The 7971-nt window shown below is 43.7% G+C and overlaps 1 pseudogene; it reads left to right on the forward strand.

Annotated features, from left to right (window-relative positions):
- The first annotated feature begins 1137 nt into the window (after positions 1–1137).
- LOC129013770 (putative synaptogyrin-2 like protein) lies at positions 1138–2717 on the forward strand (annotated as a pseudogene).
- Positions 2718–7971: the final 5254 nt, after the last annotated feature.

A 7971-nucleotide genomic window follows, 5' to 3' on the forward strand; every position in this document is an offset into this window, starting at 1 on the left:
AATGTGGAATTTAATAATTACCTCATAGTACCATCTAGTGGTGCTATATCTCTACCCTTGTGTTAAGTGAGGACTGTAGTTTTCTGTAGCCTGAAGCCAGCAAAGCCAGGTCAGTGGTCTATTACAAACACTTTAACTGTAAGCTGTTAGAAGGGTGAGTTCACAGAGAAAAATGTAAACAAAGTATTAGTAGCTCATATGCCAATATTAAATTTTAAAATGTTCCCAGAACTGACATGTTCAATATGGATTCTCAATAAATTGTGTTTTTAAATATTGAACAAATACTGTGATTGCTTTTTTTCACAATAATTACAGCAATTTGGGTAGTTTTGGGTACTACTGTAAGATTCTAAGCACTATTTTATATTTTTCCTATTCTGAACAATTGTGGTTTGTGCATTTCTTCCAGTAAATGCAGTCTGGAAAATAAATACCTTTCACATGGTACGTGTTATTGGAAAACAATTGTCTTTAATGAGATTTATGGAATGTGGAGAAAAAATTTTTTTTAAGGAACTATTGTTCCTATGAAAACTTGACAGTGTTACGGGCAATGTAGGCACTTTTAGATCAAATTCAAACATAAAAAGGCACTTACACACATTTTAAGAATACTTGTAATTATAAGCACATTTTCAGACTTACAGGACTAAGTCTAGTTTAAACATAAACCAGATGCAATGTGAATCTCTATATATTTTTCTTGCTTCAAGTATTATTTTACAGAAGGGACACTGATTTGTTTGGCCCGTGTAAACCTAAGAATCTAGGTTTAGTCTAGTAGATATCATATCTAGTAGATATCATATCTAGTAGATGTCGTATCTCAACAATAAAGTAGATTTGATCTAGTAGATGTCATATCTCAACAATAAAGGGTCTGAAGAGTAAACATTAATATTTAGGCCTAAGTTATTTTTTAAAATTCATAATGTGTCTGTCCTGCTTTGCTTACTGAATTAACAAATCTTTAAAGAAAACCTTCATATATTATAGTGATATGATTTATACCACATAGTGATATGATTTATTGAATGTGAGAGAAATTCTCACACTCAATTTTAATTTTCTTAAAACTAAAAGATGGGAAAATGTTACAGTATTTAAATAGTGAATGCTGGGCGGCGACGGCACATGGGGAGCGGGGCCTACGGCGCAGCCAAGGCGGGCGGCTCCTTCGACCTGCGGCCCTTCCTGATGCAGCCGCAGGTGGTGGTGAGCGCCGCGCGCCTGGTGAACCCCCCGGGGAGCGCCCCGCCGCCAGGCCCGGCGGGACCCCTAGCCCACGAGCGCGACAGGTGGCGGCGGCCGCGTCGGGGGCCTGGGGGCGAGCGGGGGCCGGCGTCCGGCGTCCCGGGCCCCACCTTCCCGCCCTCCGCAGTCTTCGCCTTAATCGTGTTCTCCTGCATCTATGGCGAGGGCTACAGCAACGCCCATAAGTCTAAGCAGATGTACTGCGTGTTCAACCACAACGAGGATGCCTGCCGCTGTGGCAGTGCCATCGGGGTGCTGGCCTTCCCGGCCTCGGCCTTCTTCTTGGTGGTCGACGCGTATTTCCCCCAGATCAGCAACGCCACTGACCGCAAGTACCTCGTCATTGGTGACCTGCTCTTCTCAGCTCTCTGGACCTTCCTGTGGCTTGTTGGTTTCTGCTTCCTCCCCAACCAGTGGGCGGTCACCGACCCGGAGGACGTGCTGGTGGGGGCCGGCTCTGCGAGGGCAGCCATCACCTTCAGCTTCTTTTCCATCTTCTCCTGGGGTGTGCTGGCCTCCCTGGCCTACCAGCGCTACAAGGCTGGCGTGGACGACTTCACCCAGAACTACGTCGACCCCACTCCGGACCCCAACACCGCCTACGCCTCCTACCCGGGTGCATCTGCGGACAGCTACCAACAGCCACCCTTCACCCAGAATGCGGAGAGCACCGAGGGCTACCAGCCGCCCCCTGTGTACTGAGTGGCGGTTAGGGTGGGAAGGGGGACAGAGAGGGCCCTCCCCTCTGCCCTGGACTTTCCCATGAGCCTCCTGGAACTGCCAGCCCCCCTCTTTCACCTGTTCCATCCTGTGCAGCTGACACACAGCTAAGGAGCCTTACAGCCTGGCGGGGGCTGGCAGAGCCACACCCCAAGTGCCTGTGCCCAGAGGGCTTCAGTCAGCCGCTCACTCCTCCAGGGCACTTTTAGGAAAGGGTTTTTAGCTAGTGTTTTTCCTTGCTTTTAATGACCCCAGCCCCGCCTGGAGTGGCTGGAAGCCAGCAGGCACCCATGTGCTGCTGACAAGTGCCTCAGCTTCCCCCCGGCCCGGGTCCGGCCGTGGGAGCCGCTATTACCTGCGTTCTCTGCCAAAGACTCGTGGGGACCGTCACACCTGCCCTGTGCAGCGGAGCCGGACCAGGCTCTTGTGTCCTCACTCAGGTTTGCTTCCCCTTTGCCCACTGCTGTAAGATCTGGGGGCCAGCACCCTGTGCCGGTGGCCTCTGGGCTGCCTCCCATGGTGTGAGGGCGGGGCTGGTGCTCATGGCACTTCCTCCTTGCTCCCACCCCTGGCAGCAGGGAAGGGCTTTGCCTGACAACACCCAGCTTTATGTAAATATTCTGCAGTTGTTACTTAGGAAGCCTGGGGAAGGCAGAGGTGCCCCATGGCTCCCAGACTCTGTCTGTGCCGAATGTATTATAAAGTCGTGGGGGAGATGCCCGGCCCTGGGATGCTGTTTGGAGACGGAATAAATGTTTTCTCATTCAAAAAAAAAAAAAAAAAAAGTGAATGCTTTTGTAAAATAGCAGCAAAACCAAGACCAAAATGTTTCTTTAGTGTACTTTCATGCTTAATGCTGACAGATAGCATTGTTTGAACTCACGATCAATTTTTTATATATACCTTTTCGTTACAAAACAAATAATATTCATGGCAGAAAATGAAGAAAACCAAAAAACAAAAATAAGATAAGAAATTTCACCTGAAATCCCATCACTTAAAATGCCATTTAAAATATTTTCCCAAGTAGCCCCATTTTTTAAAATGAGCAAATTAGCTTCCCACTTAACTTCTTTCACTTAATACTAAACTGTGAATAACTTTCACAGTGTGATTTTCATTTCTGAAATTGCCCAGCTTCTAAGGCCCACTGCATGCAAGAAATTTAGCTAAAACACACAGTCCTTGAGGAGATGACAGTCTAGAAGCAGAGACAATATACACTGTAGTTAATGACAGTTAAAATGTCCTTAACAAGATTAAAAACTCCTTGGGAAAAGAATGAAATCCTGTCATTCACAGCAACATGGATGAGCCTGGAGGACATAATGCTAAGTGAAATAAACCAGGCACAGAAAGGCAAATACCACATGATCTCCCTCAGGTGGCATCAAAAAGGTTGATCACATAGAAGTAGAGAGCAAAACAGTGATTACCAGCGCCTGGGGAGGGGAAACAGGGATGGGAAGAGGCTGGTCAATGGGCACAAAGTTACAGTTAGATAGGAAGAATAAATGCTGGTGTTCTCGTCCGTAGTAGGATGACTACAGCTAATAACAATGTAGAGTATATTTCAAGTGAGCTAATGAAGAGGATCCTGAAAGTTATCACCACAAATAAATGTAAATTTTGTGGTGAATGATATGCTAACTACCCAGATTTGGTCATTATACAATGTATACACGTATTGAAACATCACACTGTACCCTATAAATGTGTACAATTATTATGTGTCAAATATAAAGACTTTTTTTTTTTTTGAGATGGAGTCTGGCTCTGTTGCCCAGGCTGGAGTGCAGTGGTTCAATCTTGGCTCACTGCAAGCTCTGCCTCCTGGGTTCATGCCATTCTCCTGCCTCAGCCTCCCAAGTAGCTGGGACTACAGGTGCCTACCACCACGCCCAGCTAATTTTTTTTGTATTTTCAGTAGAGACGGGGTTTCGCCGTGTTAGCCAGGATGGTCTCGATCTCCTGACCTCGTGATCTGCCTGCCTTGGCCTCCCAAAGTGCTGGGATTACAGGTGTGAGCCACCTTGCCCGGCCTAAACACGTTTTTTAAAAGAACACACAAAAAAGAATAAAATTCCCTGAGAACTAGCTTTATTTTTTCCATTTCTGTGGTCTCCTGGTCTCAGACTGGAATTGTTTTGTTATTAAGTGAAAACCAGCCCTCAACTGGCCAAAGCACAAAGGTAAGTCGCTGACTCACGTAACTAAACTCCCTAGGAATAGACCCAGCTTCAGGCAGAGCTGGATACAGGCTGCTCATCTGCATCATTTGGTCTGGGTGCTGCTCCTTGGCTCTTGGTTAGCTTCCTTTCTGTTGGTTCCTTTTTCCTTTGCAGAGGCAAAAACAGCACACGCTTTTAGTTGGAGTCTTGCTGCCTCCTGGAATGTTCTTCACTACCATCCTGGGGATTCACTTTGACTCAATCTTGGGTTGGGTTCTTTGTCTCCTTATCCCATATATTCCTCTTCTTTGATTTGCTCTCTTATTTTGGTGGAGCCTCCACTCTACTAGTTTCCTGAGAGAAGGTGCTTTGGAATGAAATGTTTTGAGACTTTGTGTGACCAAAATGTTTCTTTAGTTTACCCTTGTGGTTAATAGTTTTGCTGGTGTGAGAGAGACTGCCAGTGGTACATATATCTTGTCCTCCTTTCTTTCCTGGGTACATGACGGGATTACCTTTGCAAAGGACTAAGAGCATGCTTGCAGTTAGGTAGTCTTGTGATGAGTGTAGCGAATAAAATGAAAAAAGAAGTGTGTGACTTCCAGGCCCAGGGAATTAATAGCTTGGGTGCTACTCCAGGCTCTGTTCCCCTGCTGCAGGAGCTTTGGAGGCCACGTGTTTCACAGCAACATCTCAAGGTGAAAAGAACCTGGATACCTGAATCACAGGGTGGAGGAGATCACCTGCCAGCTTGCCTTTGCATGAACAAGAAGGAAGCATTGTTACGCTGGCCTACTGAGATGTTAGAGTTTCTTTCTTTCCTTCATTTTAAAATTGCAATGTATCTCAGTGGAATAAATTATTCTTAGGTGCATTGTTCATATAAAGAAAATTCATGTAACCCCAGCACTTTGGGAGGCCGAGGCAGGTGGATCACGAGGTCAGGAGATGGAGACCATTTGGGTAACACGGTGAAACCCCGTCTCTACTAAAAATACAAAAAATTAGCCGGGTGTGGTGGCAGGCACCTGTAGTCCCAGCTACTCAGGAGGCTGAGGCAGGAGAATGGCGTGAACCTGGGAGGCAGAGCTTGCAGTGAGCCAAGATCGCACCACTGCACTCCAGCCTGGGAGACAGAGTGAGACTCCGTCTAAAAAAAAAAAAAATTCAAAACACCTGAGGGATACAGAGAAAAGTCAAAAAGGTGGAAATCTGTAATCTTGGAAAGGAAGATTCATGACCAGAACAGTAACCATAGTGGAGAGTGTGTTAATAATAAAGTTGATGCAATCCCAATAAATATCCCAACAGGATTTTCTTTTTTGAGGGAGAATGAAACAATCTGATTATAAAGTTAATGTGGAAAGAAAAACTCTAAAGAAATATAAAGTTAAATTCAGATCTCACACCTGACTCCAGGATAAATTCTAGTTGATTAAAAAATTAAATGTAAAAAAAGATATAAAATATTAGAATAAACAATCATACTTGTTTTGAAGCAAATGCTGGGGAGGGCGTTTCTAGATACAACATAAAACTGGGGAGCCATCAAAGAAGAGATTGATAGATTCAATTATTCTAAAAGAAAAAAGGAAAAATCCACACATAAAAACCCTCCCTAAGCAAAGTCACAAGACACACAGTAAACTGGCGAGCATTTGCAACTCAAATCACATATAAAGAATAATTTCATTGCTGTATGTTTTAGTCCATTTGTGCTGCCATAACCTGAGATGGGTAATTTGCAATGAACAGAAATGTAAACCCACAGTTCTGGAGGCTGGGAATTCCTGAGAGGTCAGCGTCTGACAAGGACCTTCTTGCTGCATCATCCCATGGTGGAAGGCAGAGGGCAAGAGAGAGGGTAAGGGGCTGAACTCACTCTTTTATAACAACATCAATCCCACCCGTGAGGGCGGAGCCCCCATGGCTTAATTACCTCTCAAAGGTCCCATCTCTTAATAATGTTACAATGGCAATTTAATTTCAAGGGTATGTACCACCACACCCAGCAAATTTTTTTTGGTATTTTTTGTAGAGATGGGGTTTTGCCATGTTTCCCAGGCTGGTCTCAAACTCCTGGGCTGAAGCGATCCACCTGCTTGGGCCTCCCAAACAGCTAGTATTACAGATGTGAGCCACTGCACCTGGCCTTGTCTCATTTTAATGTCTCTCTGGACATTAAATGCCTCTCTGATAATTAAAAAGACTTGCATTTCTCAGATAAAAGTGATTTTCCTTTTCTCAAAAGGATATGAACAGAGAGAAAAGAAAATGCATATGGATCTTCAAAGATGAAATGATGTTTAGTCTCACTCATAATAAATAATTTCACACTGAAACTACAATGGGATATAATTTTTCACCCACTAGACCAACAAATACTTCAAAATTTGATAACACATTGTATTACTGAGGATACAGGGAAACAAGAACAATCACAAATTACTTGTGGGAGTCTAAATTGTTGTAACCCTTACAGGGCACAATTTGACAACATCTATGAAAATTTTGCATGCAAATACCCTTTGAACCAGCAATTCTCTTTCAGGAATTCATTTATATTTATAGATATGTGACATGATGTGTGCACAAGTCTCTTCATGGTGACACTGTAACAGCAAAGACAAGATAAGCTAAACAGTAGTCAATAGGGGATTGCTTAAATAAATAACAGTACAGCCACACAAAGAAATATTCTGTAGCTCTAAAAATGAATAAAGAAGCTCTTCATGAAGAGACATGTATTCATCTCCACTGCATATTGCTCAGTGAGTTGTAGAGCATGTCTACAATATACTACTATTTGTGGTTTTCTTAAATGAGAAAAATATGTATAGCTTTTGCACGAACAAAATATCTCTAGAATGAAGTATGTACAAAAATCTGTTAATCATGACTGTTCATGGGAAGGGGACTGGATAGGAGAAAAGGTGGAAGGGAGAATTTTCACCATTTATACTTTGAACCCATTGATTTTGGGACCAAGTGAATACACTGCTTATCTAAAAACTAAAAATAGTTAAAATTTAAAAAGAAAATGTGCAGTGGCTCACACCTGTAATCCCAGCACTTTGGGAGGCCAAGGCAGGCAGAACATCTGAGGTCAGGAGTTTGAGACTAGCCTGGCCAACGTGGTGAAACCCCATCTCTACTAAAAAATGCAAAAATTAGCCGGGCATGGTGGTGGGCGCCTGTAATCCCAGCTACTCGGGAGGCTGAGGTAGGAGAATTGCTTGAACCCGGGAGGCAGAGGTTGCAGTGAGCTGAGATCGCGCCACTGCACTCCAGCCTGGGCAACAGAGTAAGTCTCCGTCTCAAAAAAAAAAAAAAAAAAAAAAAAAAAAAAAAGAAAAGAAAAAGAAAATGTGCAGAGAACAGTTTGGGCACTTGAAACCTACCTTTCAGCATCATTGGTGATGTAACCCCTGGGGTGGTCAGTTTGTAGGCCACACGTGTGAGAGTGCCACTCTGCTGTCTAGTCTATTTTAGCAATTTTAGGGACACTACTGCTGTGAGGAGTGACACTGTTCCTGTCCACCATATGACAAGAATGTAGGTTTTGGTTTCCATTTGCTAAGGTGACATTCAGCTGATATAGTCCAGAGGAAAGGAAGGAAAACAGAGCAACTCCCTTTTGATATCTTAGTTGATGACAGCCATAATTAGTGAGTAAGAAAAAATAAAAAGATTTCCAGTTGAAGATGACCGACTAAACATGAGAATTTACCCTTCCTCCCTGTTTAAATCCTATTTCAGGGACCAAAGGGATATAAAATGGAGAGTAATTCTGTAGCAGCATTGGAAATTTAGAAAGGGTGCT

This window comes from Pongo pygmaeus, chromosome 16, assembly GCF_028885625.2.
Source record: "Pongo pygmaeus isolate AG05252 chromosome 16, NHGRI_mPonPyg2-v2.0_pri, whole genome shotgun sequence".
NCBI classification, from domain to species: Eukaryota; Metazoa; Chordata; class Mammalia; order Primates; family Hominidae; genus Pongo; species Pongo pygmaeus.